The 22,397-nt window shown below is 35.7% G+C and overlaps 2 long non-coding RNA genes across 4 annotated transcripts in view; one reads left to right on the forward strand and one right to left on the reverse strand.

The window, feature by feature from the left end:
* LOC117884089 overlaps positions 1 to 20,195 on the reverse strand; it is a 29,483-nt gene extending 9,288 nt beyond the window's left edge. The window contains exons 1-5 of one of the 2 annotated variants that reach the window (XR_004647490.1): positions 19,421 to 20,195; positions 10,122 to 10,187; positions 7,208 to 7,253; positions 4,431 to 4,649; positions 4,084 to 4,180 (exon numbers count right to left, since the gene is read on the reverse strand). This is a non-coding gene — a long non-coding RNA (uncharacterized LOC117884089). Of the gene's footprint in view, positions 1 to 4,083; positions 4,181 to 4,430; positions 4,650 to 5,868; positions 7,254 to 10,121; positions 10,188 to 19,420 lie in introns of those variants that run through there. The other variant, XR_004647489.1, reaches the window with a different exon arrangement.
* Positions 20,196 to 20,921: 726 nt separating this feature from the next.
* The window catches only part of LOC117884085, a 94,065-nt gene continuing 92,589 nt past the window's right edge, over positions 20,922 to 22,397 (forward strand). For both annotated transcript variants that reach the window (XR_004647486.1, XR_004647488.1), the window contains exons 1-2: positions 20,922 to 22,103; positions 22,199 to 22,281. This is a non-coding gene — a long non-coding RNA (uncharacterized LOC117884085). The remainder of the gene's footprint in view (positions 22,104 to 22,198; positions 22,282 to 22,397) is intronic.

Raw genomic sequence — 22,397 nt, forward strand, 5'->3', positions numbered from 1 at the left:
ACCTTTAGTTCAGTATTTTCCTGAAATCAGTTGCAGGAATATAAAAGTTGAGGGATTGGACTACAAGAGAATTACATTTAAAAAGAAATATATATTTAAAAAAAAAAGATTTTTTTCTCTCTCCATAATGGTTATTTTAAATGTGTTAAGATAGGAGATACATTTTAAAGCTATCTGTCTGCAGTAGCATGAATTTTACCTCCTCACTATCTTCTTCAGTACTACAAATGCTCAGGTAAAGTTCTGATCCTGCAAACGTGTACATGAGTAGCTTTACTCATATAAGTAGGAAAACTGAAGCTGATGAGATGCCTTCATTTGTATAGCTACTGACGTGTGTGTGTGTATTCCACCCCCTCCCTATCTCCCGTCTTATGTTTGAACACATCGTGTCTTAGCTCTATGTCTTTTTGTTCTTAGGGGAGTGCAACTGTGTGTGGGTTGTGGTCAGGTATTATCACAGCTTGGGTGAATTGTTAGACATAAGACTGAAAGCCAAATGCTGCAAGTCATCCTGCATGTGGAAATATCCCAGTATGTCACACACCCTTAAATCTCTTATTGTTATAAAATGGCCCAGTGCAAATATTGTTTGGGGGAAAGTTAGCAATAATAATAATAATAAATTAATGTATTGTTCCATTAGAAACCATGTCACCATAGTTTACATTAATTCTAGTTATTTTTTCCTGTTTTATTTCAATGCAAAATAAACTAAGAAAACATTAGTTTTTGTTAAATTCAAGTATAGAATCAGTGTATTGTCTGAAGCATCATCTTACAGGGATGTGTATGCTTCAGCTACAGAAGAGGAATTCAATGACTTAAAGTGTCTTTTGCCTTTTTCTTTAATTACCATTGGCCATGAAAAACATTAGAACATAGGAAATACTACACTGAATTGGATCAGTGGTCCATCTAATCCCATATCCTATCTCTGACAATGCTACTACCAAACACTTCAGAAGACAGTGCAAGAAACCCCATGGTGGACTGCTTTAGAATAACATGTCCAGATGGGAAATTTCTTCCTAGTCCGTTAGTCAGTGGTTGTATTATGCCTTGATGAATATGGGTTTATATTCCTTCTAAAAATAATTATCCTATCTAACTTATCTGTGGATATTCTCATGATCCATGTAAAGGCCTACTCCTTTTGAATCCTATTGAACTCCCCCGTGACATATTGTGGCAATGAGTTCCACAGGTTAATTATGTGCTTTGTTAAACAAAATTCACTGTATAAGTTTTTAGTTTATTGCCTTAATTGAATTGAATTGAATGTCCCAATGTTCTTAGAGAAAAATATATGAACACTCTATTCACTATATCCCAGTACAGTAATTTGTGTATCTCTGTCATGTCTCCTTTTATCCATCTCCTTTCCAAACTAAACAGTTTCAGTTTTTCTGCTCTCTCCTTATATGGATATCTTTTGATTCCTCTAAATCATTTTTGTTGCCTGTCTCTGCACTCTTGTTACTTTTTTTTTAGATAGTTGACAAGAACTAAAAACAATTTACCATTGATTAATATATAATGGAATTCAAACATTAGCAGTAGTACTTGCTGCCCTATTCCTTATGCAGCCTAACGATCTGAGTTTGAACCACTGCTGCAGAATGAATGAGGTTTTCGCTGAGCTGCCCAGGTCTTTTTCTTCAATGGTTATGCTTAGTTTAGATCCCAGCAATATGAATTACCTTGCATTTGTCAACACTGAAATTCATTATGCCACCATGCTACACATTCAGCTAGCTTTGTCAGATCCCTCTAAAGTTCCTCACGATCTTGAGTAACCTAAATCTGAGTCATCTGAAAATGTTGCTACTTCATTCACCCACTTTTGCAGACTACTACATAATATTTTAAACATTGATCTGAATACAGATTCCTAGGGCATACACTGTTAAACTTCCACCCTATTGAAAATTGACCTTTTATTCCTACTGTTTGTTTATTATCTCTTAGCCGATTTCTAATTCATGACAGTATTCCCAACTCTCAATCATGACTATTCTGTTTCCTTTGCAGCCTGTTACGAAGTACATTTTGAAAGTCCATAAATGATATCATATTCTTTGGTTGACCTGGTAAAAGAAAGCTAGTAGGTAAGAGAGGCACATTTTTCCCTTTTGTAACCCAGGCTGTTTTCCCCTGATTATAAAATCTTCATTTTGATATAAAAGTTATAATATTTTATAAAAACAATCTTTTTAGTCAGTTCACCTGGTAGTATAGTACGGGTCACTTGCATGTAATTCTCAAGATCATCCCTCGTCTTTTAAAAGGATAAGTGCAACAGTTGCTACACTTTGGTATATTCACTGATATGAGAGACTTTATGTTAGAAACTCATATTCTTCATTCTTGAGTGTCTTCACAGAGTGTGTGTGTGTGTGTGTGTGTATAGATAGATATAGATGCACCTTAACTTCTGACAGTCTGACAGTCTCTCCCTTTATTACCTGAGAAATTAGGCTAATAGAGTTTAAGGCTAGTCTGACTTCCTGTATTTCACAAGCCACCTCACCCAGTTACCCCTGCATTGAGCCCGGTAACTTGTGTTTGGTTAAAGCATATCTTCCAGAAAGGTGTCCAGGTCTGGGGTAGGTGTCATCCCATTGTCTTCTGTGGTGGAGACTGGCACAAAGAATTTTTAAAGACAAAATTAAACCATTAGGCTCAGCCCAGAGTAAGAGGCAGTGTGGAAACTGCTCCATCCCAAAAATAGCCTGGGCAAGAATTGTCTCTCATACAGTCATATTTTTTCCCTGGGTTTTCCTTCATCTGGGGAGGAGTATTTTATTTCTCTGCTTTTTGGGATGCAGCTTAACTCCCCCTCCCTCCTGGCCAGTGTGAAGGTGGGGGAGGGATAGAAAGCTAAAGCTCCATCCACTCCCCTCACACTTGCCTGCCAGGAGGAGTGCTGCTGCGGGACCCTGACTAAGAAGCTGAGCTAATGCGGTCATGGAGCTGAGTGAGAGACGGTGTGCTTACTCTTCTGTGTGAGCAAATAGCTCAAGGTCATAATCAATATTTTGTGCAATGCCTTTAATCCTCCTGATTCGCTCCCTTTATTTCCTGGCATTCCAGCAGACCTGCCATTTGTCTCACAGGCTTCCTGCTTCCCATAGTCATCAGTAATTTTTTTTTGTCATTGGCTTTTTTAATCTTCATATTCCCTCTTTATGTTCCTAATTTCTATCTGAAATTTTACCCACAAGAGTTTATGCTACTTTCTACCTGCTTCACATGGACTGCACTTTAGTTTTTGGACGAGGATACCTGTTTGCTTCAAATAATCTCTTGTACAATACATTTTTACCGTATGTGGTTTTTTCCCCCTTGCCATCTTGCTTCTCTTTTAAGGTATAAATACCTTGGATTTTTTAACTGTGTTAAGGTATGCCTAAATAACCTTCCATAGCTATAAGCAGAATTCTTCATTTAAGTTGAGGGAAGTTCTGATTAATAATCAGTAGCACAATATGGCTCTGTGATTCCATGTCCGTTATTTTAAAATACATAATGCATATGTACCTTTCAGCTTTTCCCTAGATGACTGTTCTGCTTTAGATAGCAACATTGGACCTCTTCCTACAACCCTGTAGTCTATTAAGGCTCTCCACCTCCACTCTTTTCTTCCTGTCTCCCTCCATAATAAAAGGCTCAATATTTTTATATTGGATTTGAAAAACTAAATCATTGGGAGCTGTGTGCCTCCAGATTCAGCGGTTCAGGGAGAAGGCGCCAGTCTTTCACCCGTCCATAGTGGGAAGTGTCTTGGAAGTTTCTCCTTTTACGCTTGCCACTTCGAAGCTGCTTAAACCTATCTGGAGGCTTAGTTCCCAATAGCACAAGTGAACTGAGGGTGCGCTTCCTATTAAGTTTTCCTGATGGCAATGAGTCTTACTGCTCTAACAGGAAGAGAGAGAATAGACAACAGGTTGAGATGGAGGACCTTAAGGCAATGAATGTGAGTGAAGGAGGGAACAGCTGTCATTATCTAGAGCAATATTGGAGTATCATGAAATGTATGGGCACCACCTGTGGAAAACCTTGTGAAAAAGAAAAACTTACTTATGAAGCCTCTTGAGGTAAACTGCAAGGCATCTTCCTAACATCCTCCCTCTATTGTATAGGGGTAGCAGCCTCATGGAAGAAGCAGAGGCAGGGCCTGCAATGTGCAGATTAGGGTTACACAGGAAACTCTAGCCCCAACTTTGATGTATGGAGCAGATATCTGTGAATTTTGGGTCTCTCCTCACATCTAACAATGTGGCTAGCTAGCTCCTTTACTGGTGGTGCCAGTAGTTCACTCTCTCTTGAGATGGACACTCTGAAACCCCTTCATGGGCATCTTGAATAACTAATGCTAATTATAGCCAAAATTAACCTCTGGGTTTTTGCTGTGGTGTTTTACTCACTGTTATAGGCTCTTTACCAGTGCAGGTCCCCTGCCAGGCCTTTAATCCCATCAATTGCCATTGGAACCCCAACTGTGTAAAGATCACTCAAAAGAGCTTCTGTGCAATAGTGGAGCAGTGGGAGCATTTTTTGTAGGCACTGCTCCCCTCCATACACTCTTCTCACCTCTTTTCCTCATACATTGGCTCCTCTCCATGCTGTGTAATTGGTGGGAGCACCTGGATCATGATGAATAATAGTATTGTACTGCTGATATATTGCAAGACAGGATGGTGTTATGTTTCTTAATGTACAATGTTAAGATATCCACAGTACATTGAATTATAAAAATTCAGTGCTGTATAGGGCCCAACTCTATCAGCCTTATTCACCCTCTGTAGCACCTTACCGCACAAGTAATTCATGATTTCAGTGAAACTACTTGTAAAGCAAGGAACTGTATAACATGAAGGCAGAAATAAGCTCGCTGAAATTAAACTACAGAGTAGTAAATAATAGTGATACTTCTACATAGTACTTTTCACCCAGAGATCTCGAAGTAAAAGCTTTATACCGGAGGTATCATTATCCCCATTTTACAGATTGAGGAACTGAAGCACAAAAGAGGGAAATGACTTGCCCAAGGTCACCCAGCAAGTCAGTGGTAGAGCCAGGAATGGATCCCAGATTTCCTGAGCTGACAATCCAGTGCTCTTTCCACTAGGCTACACTGCCTCCCATAAATGTAAATACAATAGAGTTGGTTCCATGGTTTGGTAAGACCAGGGGTCGGCAACCTCTGGCATGCGGCTTGCCAGGATAAGCACCCTGGCGGGCCGGGCCAGTTTGTTTACCTGCCGCGTCAGCAGATTCGGCCGATCGCAGCTCCCATTGGCCACGGTTCGCCATCCCAGGCCAATTGGGGCAGCAGGAAGCCGTGGCCAGCACATTCCTCACCCGCGCCACTTCCCGCAGCCCCCATTGGCCTGGGACGGCGAACCGCGGCCAGTGGGAGTCGCAATCGGCTGAACCTGCTGACGCAGCAGGTAAACAAACTGGCCCGGCCCGCCAGGGTGCTTATCCTGGCGAGCTGCGTGCCAGAAGTTGCCGACCCCTGGGTAAGACATTATCAGTAACGGCGTTCACATATAACGTTATAAATAAATATTAACATTTTGTAAAATTTAATACCTAAAATTATAGTAGTTAATTTAGCCTGCTTAAGCCAAACTAGCAAGATGAGAAATTTCTAATAAAAATTGTATTTGTCCTTTACAAATGGAATATTTTATATTAAATGTCTAGGTATTAAAGTGCACTTTAAAAAGACATCAGATGTATAAATTCATATGATACCAGACCAAAAAGTTTTCAGTTACTTTTTAATAATTATTTTTTATGATATGTGCACAATTTTACAAATCAATTCAGAACCTATCAAAAGATAATGGAGGAGAATTATATTTTTATTTAAAATACGTTTGGCTCTTTTAAAAATAAAAAAATTGTATCTGCTAACAGCGCAGAGATGCACATATTTAAAAGGAGATTTTTTTAGATTTTTAAAAAAATATATTTGTTGCTTTTAAAATGATATCTTATTGAATCTAAAGTGAATAAGGTATTCCTGTATTTTTTTTTTTTTAAGTCAAATGATTTGGTGATTAAAGAGAGTTGCCACTTGCCTGAGCTACATCCCTAGGGATATGACCTTTTTAATCCTCTTTAGTTAATGTATTGGTGATCTTTACTTAGGCAAAGTAAATAGTGCTGTTCTGAACAAAGAGAAGGTCATGCTTCCTGCATTACACTCTGACCCAGGGGTCATGGCCTTTGTTCACTTCTCAATAGGAATTGCTCTCAAAGGGCCACCACAAAATGGAGAACTAATTTAGGCACGTGCTGGCATAGAATGGCAGAGTATCATGTTTACTTCATATAAAACTCTTCAATATTTGTACTTATACCAAACAATAAAATACAAATTAACAAAATTGATTAACCCTTTCATTTACCAATATGTATGTAATTACTCCTTTTTCACTGTGATTAGCTTTGTCCTGGCAAAAATACATTGTTCAGTTAATTCCAGTATAACATCTGCATGTGCTTTATTTCTCTGATTTGAAAATCTTACATCAGTTCACATTTTAAATGGCAGTAAAGAATTTGCAATTATTTTAACATTATTTTCTGAATTTGCTAATCTTAATTTTCTAATCAGAGATTATTAGATAAGAGAAAGTTACTAAATTTGTCTAAAAAGTGAATCCTAAAATATGGTAACTGAGATACTAAATCTGGACATTTGGGGCAGAGACCTTATCTCAAAATATGCACAGTTTTTCATCTTGCAAAGAAATGTGACAGCGTACTCTGTCAGATTTTATCACCTTATGCCCAAGACATCCTCAACATGTACGGGATATACCATACAAAGGTACTGTCCTTACTTTGTCAAATCACCCATTGAACTCCCTAAATAGTGAAGGATCATGTAAAATGGAGTTGATGATGATGTAAAATGTAAAAGCCGGTGTATAAGTGGACTAGATTCTTCTCTCACTTGCATTGGTTTTACAGCAATATGATTCTGTTTGACTTCAAAAGGTTATTCTTGATTTACTCGCAGTCTGAAAGCGGAACCTGATGTATCATTTTAGCTGCTTAATGTGACCAGTGATCATTGTGAAATTTATTTCAGCTAATTTATAATATTTAATATAATGCTATAATATTTCCTTCAGAAAAAAAATTTCATACATTTGAAAGATGTATATTATGTTCTGTTACCCACATTCATCTGTTTCTTCTGTATGATATTCTCCATTCATCACTGAAATCTATGAAATAAAACAGTTAGATCCCCAAATAATTACTCAACCTGTGAACATATATATCTTGAATAAAAATATGGTCTTACAAATTTTTCCTTATTTCCAAAGATAAGCCATTAATCTCTGATGACTTAACCAAGTTGCTTAAAACACAGCAGGGTTAAAATTGAGCACAAAGGAATAAAAAAAAACTTATAATGTTACATTCATAAAAATAAATAACAAACAGTATATAAAACTTTATGACATCTACCTACCTACCTACAAGAATAGATTCAAGTGCAGGCTCAGGGCTAAAATATGTTAAAATAATTATTTACCCTCAAACTTTGATAGATCTAGTCACACTGACTTTGATTCTCCACCCCGTTATGCCACTTTTTACACCAGCGTAACTCCCTTAAAAACAATGGAGTATGCTGGCTATAATTGGTGTAATGGAGCAGAGAATTGCGTCCATTATGTTGCTGTTGGCTGACAACACTAGTTGAGCCTGACAACAGTAGTTGAGCCTGACAACACTAACTGCTGTAATGTTTGCTACTTGTGAGTATTTCTACTGACTACAATTGGACCACTCTGGTAATAAGCCCTACACCTTGTACTAGGTGCTTGTATGTCTGTGTCATTAGCAAAGCTTGCTTGCATTTGTTCATGCCTGTGTGTGTGTGTGTGTGTGTGTGTGTGTGTGTGTAGAGAGGGGTGTGTGTGTGTGTGTGTGTGTGTGTGTGTGTAGAGAGGGAGGGCCTGAGCCATACTGGATCGTGTGTGTGTAGGGAGGGAAGGCCTGGACCGTATTGGATCTCGTGCAATACTGCGGCAGGAGTAGGGAGGAGGATATGGAGAGCCTGTGCAGAAGTGAGAGACCCCCAATGTACTGTAGAGCACAATTATGCTGGGACTTCCAAAAAGCAATTGAACAGTGAGGTGCTTTGGGCAGGGGTTGACAGAGAGGTTGGAGCAGTGGATTTTCAACATAGATTTGACAATTGTGCAGGATTCTTCTCCTTGAGGCGGGGGAGTGTACCAGTTACAGGGGCCAGTTTCTTTCAGATGCTGCAGACCTCACCAGCACACTCCATGTGACTGGGCTGTATGCTATAGTAAGGAGTTGCCTTTTGAACAAAGGAAAATATAGCCCGGAAAATGTAATGCTTCTACAAGATTTCAAATAATCTATCATTTATTACAGACTGCTCTTTTTAGTTCTCGCCTTTTAAAATTTTCTTTTCTTGAATTCTATCAATCTCAAATAAAAAACTAAGTTTCTTGTTTTTCAAAGTAAAGAACATATTTTGGGAATTGTATGTATTCAAATAGAGACTGTCAACTACTTTTATGTCCAAAATTTGGATTGAGTAATAAAACAAAAGAAAATAAGATGATTTAAACAAAACCCATTGTACATAGAATGCTTATGATTTTTTATTTGATTTTAATGAAAACAGCTCAGCTATGGAATCAAGCAAGCACAGCCTGGTGCTAGTACATGAGAACCGGCAAGTAAAACTGACTACATACAACTCTGAAATGGGCAAATATCTTTTCTTTGTCCAAGTGAAGAGAAGTGAAAAATAAAATAGTTTTAAATCATGAAATATAAATTAGATTTTAAAAATCTTTCAGTTTAATAACTGAGGCTTTCATATAAATCAGAATTTTAAAAAATGTGGGTTATGTCCATTTTAAATGTTGCCTAATAGAAGGAACACTGTCAGATCAGAAATCATATATATTTAAATTCCTTCCCTGTGTTAACAAGTTATATTTAAAATAATGAATATTGAAAATACAAAGAGTTACCTTTGCATATAGGCAGCAATATTGTTTGCCTTTTTGCTGTGTATTTAGCGTAGAGTGAAAATAGATGAGTGAGTTTCACTGTGCCTTATTGTTCATTTAGTGATTTTTCACCTTTTGGTTCTAATGCACTAGGACAGTGATGCAATGTTGGGTTGCAGACAATAGGGCAGTGGTTCTCAACCAGCAGCCCAATTAGCACACAGCTGCAGCCCATGTGACATCCTCAGCGTCATACAGGTAGTATTGGATGTGGCCCACAATGATAAATAGCTTGAGAACCACTGCTATAGGGAAGTGTTTATTCTGAACAAAAAGACTTCTAGAACTGGAATTTTTAGAAAAATGAAGGAAGCATTTCTGCCAATCTTAGGTTTTCTAAGTGCTCCTTTCTTTTTAAAAACAAAATTGGGACCCTCAGTTGAACTGACAATGTCACTTAAGATTAGGGACTTACTTTCTGTTAGTAAACAAGTATTTCTTTTCTTAAGAGCTGTCTTGCAGTTAACTTTAATTTTCCCAATAAATACTCTATCCAGTATAACATATTTAGTAGTAAGGGGGTTTTAGTACATACTGAAAGATGCCACCTCTTAAATCATCGAACTGAGTGGGGACATTTTGAAGGTTTTCTTACTGAGATGCCTTCTGAATTTTTAACATGCTGTCCTAGGAGTTGATTCAAATGTGGTTTTCACTCTTTTAAAAAGAACATTATCTCTGGCAGGGTGCACGAAAGTGACAAACACTCCATTACAAGTGTTAAGTTGATTCTGTAGTATTGGCATCCCTGGTAATGATTTAAACATCTCATATACATTGTAGATCTCAATAGCAAGGCTGGGATTCCTTCAAGATATCTGACGTTTAATTGCCATTACAGTGATAGATGTTATACAAATTACAAAAATAAATATACATAGCACTTTAACGACATTATAATGTCAGAATGATTTCCGAATGTGATCTAGACAGTTAAACTTATGCAAGAGCCAGTCTCATTAAGCAACCTCATAAGATGAGACTCCCTTCTCAAAACAATCCCCAAATGTATTAAGTTCACTCTTGTTTTACCTTTATTTTGACGGCCAGCAGTATTATGCAACTGACTTTTGTTGGTCCCTTGAGTAGTTACTCTCACTGTAGTTGACGTGGAGAAAAAGGAGGGAAAAAATGCTGTTAGAATTGGGGTTTGGCGAGGTTTTGGGTTTAATACGAAAACTGTCGAGTCTATTCATTTTTTTTTGTTAGGGAGGTGAGGGATTTCCTTAACGCTAAATTGCCTGGTAAACATTTAGGCCTGTTATAATTGGGCACAATTCAGTTGAAATTAATGGAAATGTGTCAACTTTCCCCAGGGTGGAATTTGTTCCTTTGGCCTTTTTACCTTTGAATTATTTGAATTAAAATGCTACATGTGTACATGTAGCTGCATGTTATATGTTTACATGTTTATATTTATTTTTCTATGAATAACAGAAGTATATAGAAAATAGCACAGTTCAAATGTGCTATTTATGTTTCTGCCATTACATCTCTGAAAATAAAATCGTATTCTGTACAAGTGCTGTCATTTCTGTTTTTTTCTGCAGTAGGAGAATTACATCCTTGTATTTTCCACAGCAGAGATTCACCCTAAACAGATCTGCTTTGTAGAGAAAAATAGTATACGCTATTCAAATGGCATTCTCTGACAGGATAACAAAATGTTTCTACCAGGGCCTATATATTCAAAGGCTAATGTAGCATACAGTGATTAAAACACAGAATAATCTTTTCTGAGAGTTTAAATTTTTTTGGACTGACCTAAATTCTCGTTCATTTATTGGCTACGCTCAGAATGAGTACAGAGAGTGTCAAACTGGCATGGGTTTGGTTAATTTTCCTATAAAAATCTTTCCATGTGTAAATAACACACATGCGCGCACATCTTTCTGTGTGTCAGTGTCTGTATAAGTACAAAACACACAATAAAATTTATCTTCTGAGGATCCACATGTTTAATTTCAATCTTGATATTCTGGTCTCCTGACACATGTAGAAAACTCATCAGTGTTGCCAGTGGAAGTTCTGTGCACAAAAAGAGAACAGAACATTGTCGTTGAGCTTTGTTGTGTGGACCTGAGAATAAAATTTTGTTCTGGATGTGTAGGTGTGCACTGTGCAGTACCCCATTAGACAAAAATGTTTGATTTTATGCCAATTGCCTTAATTGTTTCAGTGCTCCTGAATGTATGAGATCTCAAGTGCCATTAATTTAGATAATAGCTAAGTTTACATATACTGTGGATCTAGTAATGAATGGGTTAAATTAGTGTCAAGGGTTAAAAGATTACTGATGTGCTATAATCTGTTACTTTGTGATGACATTAGTTATTAGCTTTTGGGAACAGTACATGCACAAATTCAGGTGCCATGTGTAAAAAGTATTACACTCTTTATTTGAAATTGTCTAAGTTTAATATAGGTCAAAAACATTCCTGAAAGTTTCATGATAATATTCAGATTTTTTTTAGTATAGTAAGGAAAAAAGTGAGATGGAATTAGGACTAAGAAAGGGCACATTTGTATTTATATTTTGACAAAAAAATTGTAAATTATATTAGTAATTTTTGTCATATTAGCAAAATACTGTTATTTATATTAAATAGGACTGTATACCTAGGACATGATACTGCAGGCCTTACACTATGAAGTGCCTCAAAAATTTGTAGACATATATAATTCTGTGTTACTGTAGATATTCCATTGGTTAAATGCTGCATGTGTGTAAATATATGTATACACACACATGCAGGATATATAGTGGATGTGTGTAAATACACACATACATTTTAGAAATAAAATATCAGCATGGTGTTTTGTTAAAGCAGTTTATGGTAAACTTCTTTCTGTTCCTATCACAGAATTGATATTGATGTTAAAGGACAATTATGATACTAGTATTAGCATAAAAAGCTCTCTAAAAAGATGTGTTTATAAATAAGTCAAAGAGAAGTCTGTTTTTCTACCAAAAGTATTCACTGCCTTGTTGCCAAGAGACAAAAGGTGTTTGTGTAATTATGCAAGATTACTTTATGATGTTACTCATTTTCACTAGCTAACTTACAGTACAGTTGTCTTGAAACTTGTTTGGTGGACCAATAAAATGATGGGATACCATTGCTATAGCTAAAATAAATGTGTTAAAATAAAAATGTTGAAAGGTGCAATTTTGAATTTATCTCTCATTCATTTAAAATCTATCTTATTGCAATTTAAGAGATGGATTTATGCCTAGCAGAAAATGGTTAATTTTTAAAATTGAGATTTTGCATGGTATTTGTCACTAATGTCCATTGAGGGCTTTCAGTATGCTGAAAAGGAATTATTTTGAAATAACTGTTGACTGAATAAATCTGGTAACAGGTTTTCATGGCATTTTTTTTATTGATGATGCCAATTAATACATTTTATCAATTTATGTAGCATAGCAAAAGTTTGTGGCAAATCTTCCTTACACCAAGTGTTCTGTTAACTTTGTTTGGATTTTATGCTGCAGTTACCTTTATTAAAAGATCAAATACATTTAAAATTACATGCATGCTGATTAATTTTCAATAAAACTAAAATAAGAATTAATAGAAAACAATATTTTTTGCAATTCATTTAAGGTTTGCTGCAATATCACAGAAGAATGGAAATTCTGTTTTCTGTTGGTATTGTAGCACATCTGAAAAAAAACATATTTATATGCAACATTGATTTGTGTAATTGATACTTCTTTCTATAGGACCGTACATGTTGCAGTTCCAAAATATAATAGGCTGAGTTGAAGCCTTTTGGCTAAATCTGCTCTCCGTTACACTGATGTGAATCCATCATTAGAGTCAATATCAGCACAACTCCTCTGAATCTATACCAGTGTAACTCAGATCAGAATTTGATCTAGTATTCACATTTCCTTTCTTTTTCCAATTCTTAATGCTCTTTATATGTTTTCTACCATATCTGTAAATATGAAAAAAGTGTGTACATTTGTTAGAAATTGTATATTTTTTTCTGTGTGAGTACACCTTTATATATTAAAAAAATCTGATCATATATGTGTATTTTATCATACTTATTGAACCTCATCACATTCAGTATGAAGTCCATATATACAGTATGAAGTCCATTCATATATTCATTACTAAGTGTAAGGGTTATGATGATGGCTGAAATTGCTAACATTTGATAACATTGGTACATATAATATGACTAAGGAGAAAAATAAATTCCCCCTCTGATAATATAATAGAAGACAGATTATAAAAATGGTTGAATGACTATGGTGATCTTTGATCAACACCTAGCTTTCATAATTGCTATCTGTGTTGAAAACTAAGCATAGCCTTTTAAAATTTGAAAAGATTCATGGTTATTTTAAAGTATTTTTAATTAGGTAAAAATAACATGTATAAAGGGATTATTTTTTCTCTTGGGATGGGGTTTTACTGCTTTGACAATATTGTGTCAACATAGTACTTGTTAGGAGATTCTCTTTTGTGAAAGAGGATTTAATTCCACCACTGCTAAATATTTTGTTCTTTATAATTTCAGATTTGAGTTTCAACCTTTTATACACCAAAGCTAGCTAGATAAAGTTAAAATGTATCTTGTGTATCATTTACTATAGTATAAATTGGCTAAAGAGAAATATATGTTTAACTGAGCTTGGAAAACTAAAGTTAAACATATAATATATAAACAATATTAATAATCAATTTGCAACTGGATAACATGTTAAATCGTGTTTGCAGAATCTTGCATAAATATACATATCTGTAAATAAATGAAGAACTGTAATTATTTAATGTATGTTTTATTGTAATGCACATCCACATGTTACTGAAGTTTTCTTGTTTAAAGACATTTATAGTAATTGGTACAGTATCTTATCTTCTCATTTACCATTATAATTACCTTTGTTGAAAATTTTACTCCTCTCCTTATAATTTAAAGATGCGAAATCTAGAATATTGCAACCTTATTCTCAGAGAATTTACTATCTTGTTTGAAAATGTATGGTAGTTTACAGTATAAAATTATTTTAATCCTGTTTTTGTGGATTTCATTACAAATTAAAGCACATATATTTGCTAACCTATTGCAGCTTGTCATGTATTGTTTAACAGTGAGCTTTTTCTTCTTCAGAATTTGTTTCTGTAGGCTAGCTAAAACACCATAACATTTTAAGTAGAATTCCTATTTAAATCAGTGGAGAGTTCTGTTTAAAAACCACTTACTGTGGCCCTATGTTCACCAGTGATATCAGGGTAGAAATATTGCCATAGGCATTAGAATAGAACAGAAGATATACAGCATAAAAACTAGGTAATGTCAGTCACCAGTGAAGGAGTAAAAGTATTATTGTACAGTATAATAGAGATCTTTTAACATTTCTACGATATTCAACTTGGTGCATAAAATACGACATTCAGTAGCTGTCAAGATAGGTGGCCTTCGCATCATTTATTTCATCTCCTTTAATTGTGTGTTGATTGCAGTGGGGCTACTCACTGAGTAAGGTAGGGTGGCAGAATTTGGCCCCTTGATGTTTATTTAAAAAATGTAACTTGTCTGCTCTATTTCTTATATTTAAAAATCATAATAAAAAACATCTTTGTAAAACAAACAATGCCCCCTCAACAATCAAAGGAGAAAAAGTAAATACTACAAGAGTCCGCTGCAAAATACATTTTAACAACTAGTATTAATATATTTTATTCATGAAGTATAGAGTCCTGGAACGTGTAATGGATCTCTGTTGTTCTGTATAATAATACATAGATGCCTTCACTGTTAATAGAAATTGCTAATTCGTATACTGTAAATCCTAATATCTATGATAATTTTTATTGTTTAGCTAATTTGGGAATATAAACTATTGCAACTAAAATCTCAAAAATAAGGAAACAGATTTTTTTTCTGTAGATTGACTTTTAATATTTTTAAAATATTTATTGCTTTCAGTGGGACACCTGGCACTACTCAAACTGGGGTGAGCATGGTAGACAGGACCTTCAGAAAACTTCAGAGCAGACATGTATGTTTTATATACATTATATAGAAACTAACTTATATTGTATTATGCTATATTGCTTTCTATTAAAAGATATTAAAGGAAATGACTTAGACTATCACACAATGGCCATAATCTATAATGTAAAACTATATAGTCCAGTCCCTGCATTAAAAATAAATTATAGCTCATCAGACCATGAATTAATATATCCTAGTGTAAATGTGAAAAGCCATATTGAATTTCAAAAATGTGCTGTGCAGTTACTGATTTAAATTTTAGTAAAATAAAATATGTTGTGCTATAAGTGTTCAGATAGTCCCTTGTCCTCTAAAAATAAAAAATACACTACTTTATATAGTTGCTTAGTTTCAAGATTAGCCCTCCATCACAGATATACACTGCTATGAAATTAGCAGATGAAAACTTTGCAGCATATTTATGACAACTAAACAGAAGCCAGTAAGCAACATTTAATCTTGTATTTTGATTCTATGCTTGTGGTGTGATCATTCATCAATACGGTACATAGTACAAAATGTTGATACTGTCAGTTTTAAGCACACGGCTATGTACATTTAAAAATAGTTACAAAAGAACCAAAAATGTGTTGCTTAACACACTTTTTAAAACTGCTAATGCAATGCACTGTTTAATGCTTTCTTCCTGAAAAAAAATTGTCCTCCTGCCAGAGTTTCATTTGTGTTGATACCATTTTAATGCCAAGTTTTCTATAAAACATTCCTGTTAAAATACAGTATAATGAAGGAAATGTTTTTGCAAAATGCTTTATTATGTTTTGAAGGAAAATATCTTTGAAATGCATTCTTATTCAAGCCATCTTTACACATTCAGAAACACTTATTTCAAAATTGTCTTTATTTGGTGTATAGGTATTTAGGGGTCTTTTCTCCCCATGACTAAACTGCCACTGTTACATTGACATTAAAGGGTGTTATACAAGACTAGTCAGAATCTTATTAAAACAGGACTGTACAATATGTAAATACTGAACAGATTGTAAAATATATAGTAATTTTGATTTTGTATGTCACCTTGAGTCTTAAGCGGACAATGGGTAAGACTGCTTTGCTTTTTTAAGATTTGTTTTTAACTTTTGGTAAGTATCTTTAAAAAGAAAAACTTTCTGTTATATAGGAAGCATTCTCAGTGTTGTCAGTTATGACAAAAATATTTTTGACATTATTAAAAAATGTGTTTCTAAGACAAGCAATTAAATTTTTCTGCAGAGACTTACTGTAGAAAAATAATTTGCTCGATTGGGTTAGCTTTCTCCAATTTATATGCATTTTCATTTTTATATATACATATATATATATATATATATATGAGGTAATTAAGTGCTACCCATTATTAAATATTCAGTTATTGTGTACAAGAAAACAAAAAAAAATGCACTGTTTCTTTAAATCTAAATTTAGTTTTGGTACCTCTACTACACTGAACCAAGGTTAAATCTTTGTTTTAGGTAAGCTGAGAGCCTACTGTGAATTAAAAATATAAGCATACAAACAGAAGGGATAAAAAGAGGAGGTTTGATATTGTGTTTCCTACAGACTGGTCTTGTGATAAATGGGAAGAAAAGGTTATAAAAATATATAATAATGTTAATATCAAAATATCACCTTCGTGTTAACTATTTATATTTTTGAACTCATTCATAGATAATGGACTTAAAATAATGTTTCCACTTCCTTTTTTTGAATCCTTGCTCCAATAAGAACAGAGTACAGAATTAAAATTTGTTTGTTTGTCCTTATCTCTTGTAAACCTTATTTTTTCTGTTCAGTGATCTAAAATTTGGTTACTTTCACTCTTATTTTAGGGTTATGGTAACAGATATAAGGGCTCAGATAATTAAAACGATTGTTAAACTATGCATTTGCAGCCATAATTGCATAATGGAGATTCATTTTAGTCCCCCTCTCCTCCATCCCCCAAAAGTTCTCCCAATTGAGATACAGAAAAAAGATGAGCTTAATTGTCTTCAGTTTCTTACTTTATCAAAAATTGGAAGATGGAGAAGAGGGAGATCTTTATTCTGACATAAAATGGACAGGAATTAATCAACAGATGTTGAGAAACAAAAACTAACATGCATTTAGAGAATTAACATAATTGAAAGCAAAGATCTTTGGATAATTTAGTCCAACCATTCCAAAAAATCTGAAATAATATTTGTATTTGTGTGAACGGTACAAAAATTGTTGGATACACAGTGGAATATAATCTGCATTCTTTTGTAAAGGGTTTATAACTTTTCCCTGCGTGTGCTGACAAATGCATGCCACAGTAAATGTCATGTTCAACGTTAGCAATAAGAAATTGGATAAAAATAGTTCTAATGTCCAATAGGTTTAGAGTCCACAGTTTATTTTTCTTTCAGTTTTTAACTGTCAGGAAGTTGTCTGAATTGATGGCACATGTGTCTGCACGTATGCACTCTGTATGCAATGGACATATCATTTATAAGCTACTACAGGCTTGGCTCATGATTCTTAAACATGATCTTACTTCAGCAAAAAGAGGGATAGAAGAGAGTATTTGGATGTTTTGTCATCCTGTGTTGTGATAGTCACATAAACATTTTGCATTGTGATGCCCCCAAAACAAATATTAAAAACATTTTGTGGTTTCATATTGTTAAAAAAATTGGTAAGGGTAGACCATAAAGCATATATTTGGCTTCATGAAGAAATATTTATCCTGATGAGAATATTAGTGGTTGACTGAGCACTTTCTCAAGATTTTGAGGTTGTATGAGAAAGTTGGATATGAGCGAGTCTTTAAATATTTCAGTAGTCATTCAGGATGCAGCACAGCACAGCTCAGCTCAGCTCTGGCTCATTGTGTCGAAAACCACATGTACTGCCCTAGACTTTCTAGAGCTGGCTGATGCATTGCTTTAATAGATCAAATGCGATAAAAGTTATGTTTGAAAAAGGGAAGATGGTTTTCAGTATACTGCATTATATGTAGCAGGAAAATATGTACTGTCAAGTACAGTAGGGGCTGTGGTTTTAATTAGTGTAATATGGGTTCTTCGCAGTATGGCTTTTGCTAGTGAGCAATCAGGCAGAGTACATCCTAGGAGTTTGAATGGTAGTATCCGAAGCTATGGTGTCTTTAAACAGTGTTAAGTATAAAATATCTTGAACTATTTTAAAAGTGACAGTAAGTCAGACCATTGAAATACTGTATGTTTGAGTCATTGAGTTTATAAAAAATGAAAATGGGACTGCAGTTTGGAAAAGCTATGACTTTAAATACCTTTAGTCCATTTTGCAGGATAGTGAGTTTTTCAGAGAAGGCTGGAGAGAAGTCTCTGGGGAGGGAAACCGATTGTTGCAAGGGAATAAAATGTTACATCTCAGCTTTCTTTTTTTCATCATATTTCTTTTCCTGACACTATTTCCTAATCCACATTTTAAGGAACAAAACTTCATTAAATATTTTTATCAGGAGTATTTCATAAGACCATTGAAATATATTGTATAAACTTCTAATTACATGAAACCTCATAGCTGGTTTAAAGTCCAGCCATGATAGAGATGATGGCATAAGCAGAATAAATATTAAATCAGAGTGACAACTATGGCTTTCCTTAACTAATCACCTAACCCCTTTTTTCTTATGGTAAAATTCTTTCAGGAGGAGGACACCCTCAGGTTGAATAGTGTAAGATCTCTTTTTTCCCCCATGGTAGGGCAAATCGAACAATTTGACAGCATTTTTGGAAGGAAAGCATATAAAACATTTTTTGAACATACTAATAACAGAATATATAGATATAGATATACACACACACACACATATATTATTACAACAGGGAGAATTCATTGGTTGACTGAAATGGCGAGATGTGACGCAAAAGGACACTTGGACGGGTAAAAATGCTGATGGATGCCAAAGCAGGCGTACTAGGAAATGCTGTTGCTATGAGAGAAACACAGAGAGAGAGAGAGTGTGAGAGAGCAAGTTGTGGAGGCCTTATTTTTTACCTTTTGGTTGCACCAGAGAACTGCAAACATCTAGTTTTTAGCAGGGAGAGGGAGGTTTTGGATGGGTATTTTCATTAGGATAAATTGAGGGGTGGGGAGAGTGAAGAGGAGAGGTACAGATTAGTTTAGAGTGTAAAAGCAGATGAAAAGTAGAGGCGGGGGGGCTACATACACTAAGCCAGTGATCTGAGTTATGATAGATATACAAATTAAATACAGTAGATGAAGCAGCTTAGCATGTTATCAGTGCTGATGTTAAGACTTACAATTTAAAATAATAATTTAAAATATATATATAATAACCCCACCTTTTAAATTTATGAATTATCCAGCTGGTATACGGACGTCTCTTTTGTAACATTGTTAAGGGGACTGCAATAAATTCATCTTATGAATCCATTTGCAAAAAAGAGGGCAAAATAATTAGCAAGGATTTTTTTGTCTTGCTTCTTCGGCAAGGAGAAAAAAAGTTTGTGCTATGAACTTAGCCTAGCAGCTTCTGGAACTTGAGCCAAAAGGGGCAGGAAGTTGTTTTACAATAGAGTTACAGTGATCTGCCACAAATGGAAAAAGCCAAATGTTGGGTTCTGGGAAGAGGAAAAAATATTCTCCCTCTTCTCCCCTCCCCCCCTTCTTTTGCCCCCTCAATAAAAAGGAAAGTTCAACTGAAAGTTGTTTTTAATTGCTTTTCTAAGTAATGGAAAGATTATCTCACTTGCATATTCCACAGCAAGCATGAGGGAAAGAAGTATCAAAGGGACGTTTAAAAAAATGCACTTGGTAACTAGCAACGGGACTTTTGGCATGATTCCTCGAGTTTGCTTGAGGTTTTGAAGGGGGGATGGGAAGAAGAAAAGCAATTCTACGTAGTACATTTTCTTAAAAGAGAGCGAGAGAGAGAAAGAGAGAGGAAAAACCTTATAATACTTATATATTTTTAAAGGAAAATGTGTGTTGATCCTCTAAAGCTGAATCCTCAGGCATTTGTAGCTCCTCTTTGCCGTCCGACGTGTTTTTTGTGTGTGTGTGTGTGTAAGCGCTCTCAATCAAACAGCAATCATGGCAGCTGTTTTTCTTCCAGCACAGCAGTTGAGCTGTCTCGCCCAAATGCTTATCAGCTTTTGACTCTGTGCCAAGATAGTTATAAGGGCCAAGCAGCCTCAGCTTGGCTGTGCAGCTGGTTTAGAAGTAAGGGCATGAGAAAACAAAATCACTAAGTTTTTGTCACATACCGTATTTACTTTTTCTAAATCCCCATTTACTACACTGATTTTTCTGTGCTGCATTTTGATGGTGTTTATGGATGGCTTAATATTGTAACTACATTTTGTTTTATTATTTTGGAAAGAGAACCTCATATTTTTTATCCCTGCAGATATTTTCTCATGAAAAAAAAAGCTGTAATTAAAAGATTAATTTGACGAACTGCCTTTTTAAACTTATTGTCACATTGTACATGCATTAAAATTCCTTTGCTGTGTCTCTCCCTTCTCCCCTCCTTCCTTCCCCACCCCCGTCTTAAACACAAGACTGCATTGTGTTAAAGAAAAATAGCTTTGCTGGATTTGGAGGCAAATGTAGGAGAGCTGAAGCAAGTGTTACTGTATGGAGGGGTGCTTAATTTCATTGTTGTATGCCTGCTTGCACTGTGTGTGTATGTGCGTGCGCGCGCTCGTGTGTGTGTGTGTGTGTGTCTGCGTATGATGAAAACTAGCCTGCTCACGCAGGGCCGTGCCTCTGTTTCATCATCAGCTCTAGTCTTCTCTGTTTCGCTAGCTCATATACTCCTCCTCTTTCTTAGCCAGATTGCTCTAGTCGCTCACAAGGGGGAGATTGGACTATGAAAAAAGGTTTCTGCTGCAGCTTGCATTCCTGCTGCAAGGGCCTCCTCTTCAGACAGCCTTTGCCAGAGCAGAACTTTTCAAAATGCTACAAATAGGATCTTCTTTTTTTCTCCTTTATTTAACCCTTCTCCTTTTTTAAAAAAAAAATGGGACTAATTTTTCTTGTTTTCGGTGCTGTGCTTGGCTGTACAGTATATCGCAATGTTGAGGTTAAAGCTACAAGTATTTCTACCACCACCCCCGCTGATCCATTTTTTTTCCGTCTTGGTTAAAGAAATTGATTTATTTGACTGAGCAATGAATCAGGATTTGCTAGTCTGTATGCTGTGAGAATGATGGCTTTTATTTGAAATTTTTTTCTCAGTGCCAATGCCTTGTGCTGCTCATGGAACCAGCTTCTTTCTTTCTGTATGTTTTTTAATTGCTTCAGGTATCTGTGCCACATGAACAAGGATGGATGATAGCCCTCCAACCCCCTTGTAATCTGACCGTGGCTGAAATGGAAATACTGCGGGGCTTTTTTGTCCTTGCAGGGTCCCTCCCCTCCCTTTCTTTCACTGTTTAGGAGGGAAAAGGGGTGTGCAGTAAAATGCTGTCTCTGGGACAGGTGCCAGCTCCAAGACAAAAGGAATAAAATAGGCGGTAAATGGGGAAAATTAATAGTCAACAAAAATAGGAATTGGAAATGTGTAAGCGGCAACATTGGTAGAAGTGTTGTCGGCTATCCAGCCTTTCTGTTGAATTTTATCTGCAGATATTAGGCTAAAAGGAGAAAGTTTAGGCATACTTTTTTATTCATCCTCTCTATAGGCATTTGAAAAGATAAGGCGGTCTTTTTTTTTTTTTTTTGGACTACTGAATTATTCATAGTGTCAGTGGTGAAGCCAGGACCATTAGCATGCATCAGACATGCTGTTTGTCTGTTTGCTAACATTCTTCATTCAAGACTTGTTAACTACCAGACAAGCTTAACACGCTTCTCTTTTCCCCCTCCCCTTCTCTCTCTCTCTCTCTCTCTCTGTCTCTTTCTCTCTCTCTTCTTTTCATGCTACCCCTTTAGTCACCTATTGTTGTTGCTGGGAGCTGGCAGCCAGGGGTAGTTGTGGCAGGGAAAGCATGTGGACGAAAAGCTGGAACCCGTTGCTAGGTAAGGACCGCCTTCCCTTCTTCCAGGCCTGCATGCACTTGCACAATCAAGAAATACCATGGAGCTCACTCAGTGTCTTCCATCTGCTTTTACAGGAGACTGCAGAACTGCAAGGTGAACACATTGGCATCCTCTCTCCATATCTGGTCCCTGAGGCTTGTTTCCCACCATTCACAGGGTAAGATTCTTTCTCATCATTTAGATGCATCTGATTGATATGCGGTAACATTTCACGTTTATTTGCCTCCACAATGGAGTGAACAACTGGAGTAATTACCAAGTAGGAAAATTAAG

The sequence above is a fragment of the Trachemys scripta genome, chromosome 1, assembly GCF_013100865.1.
Source record: "Trachemys scripta elegans isolate TJP31775 chromosome 1, CAS_Tse_1.0, whole genome shotgun sequence".
In the NCBI taxonomy this organism is placed as follows: Eukaryota; Metazoa; Chordata; order Testudines; family Emydidae; genus Trachemys; species Trachemys scripta.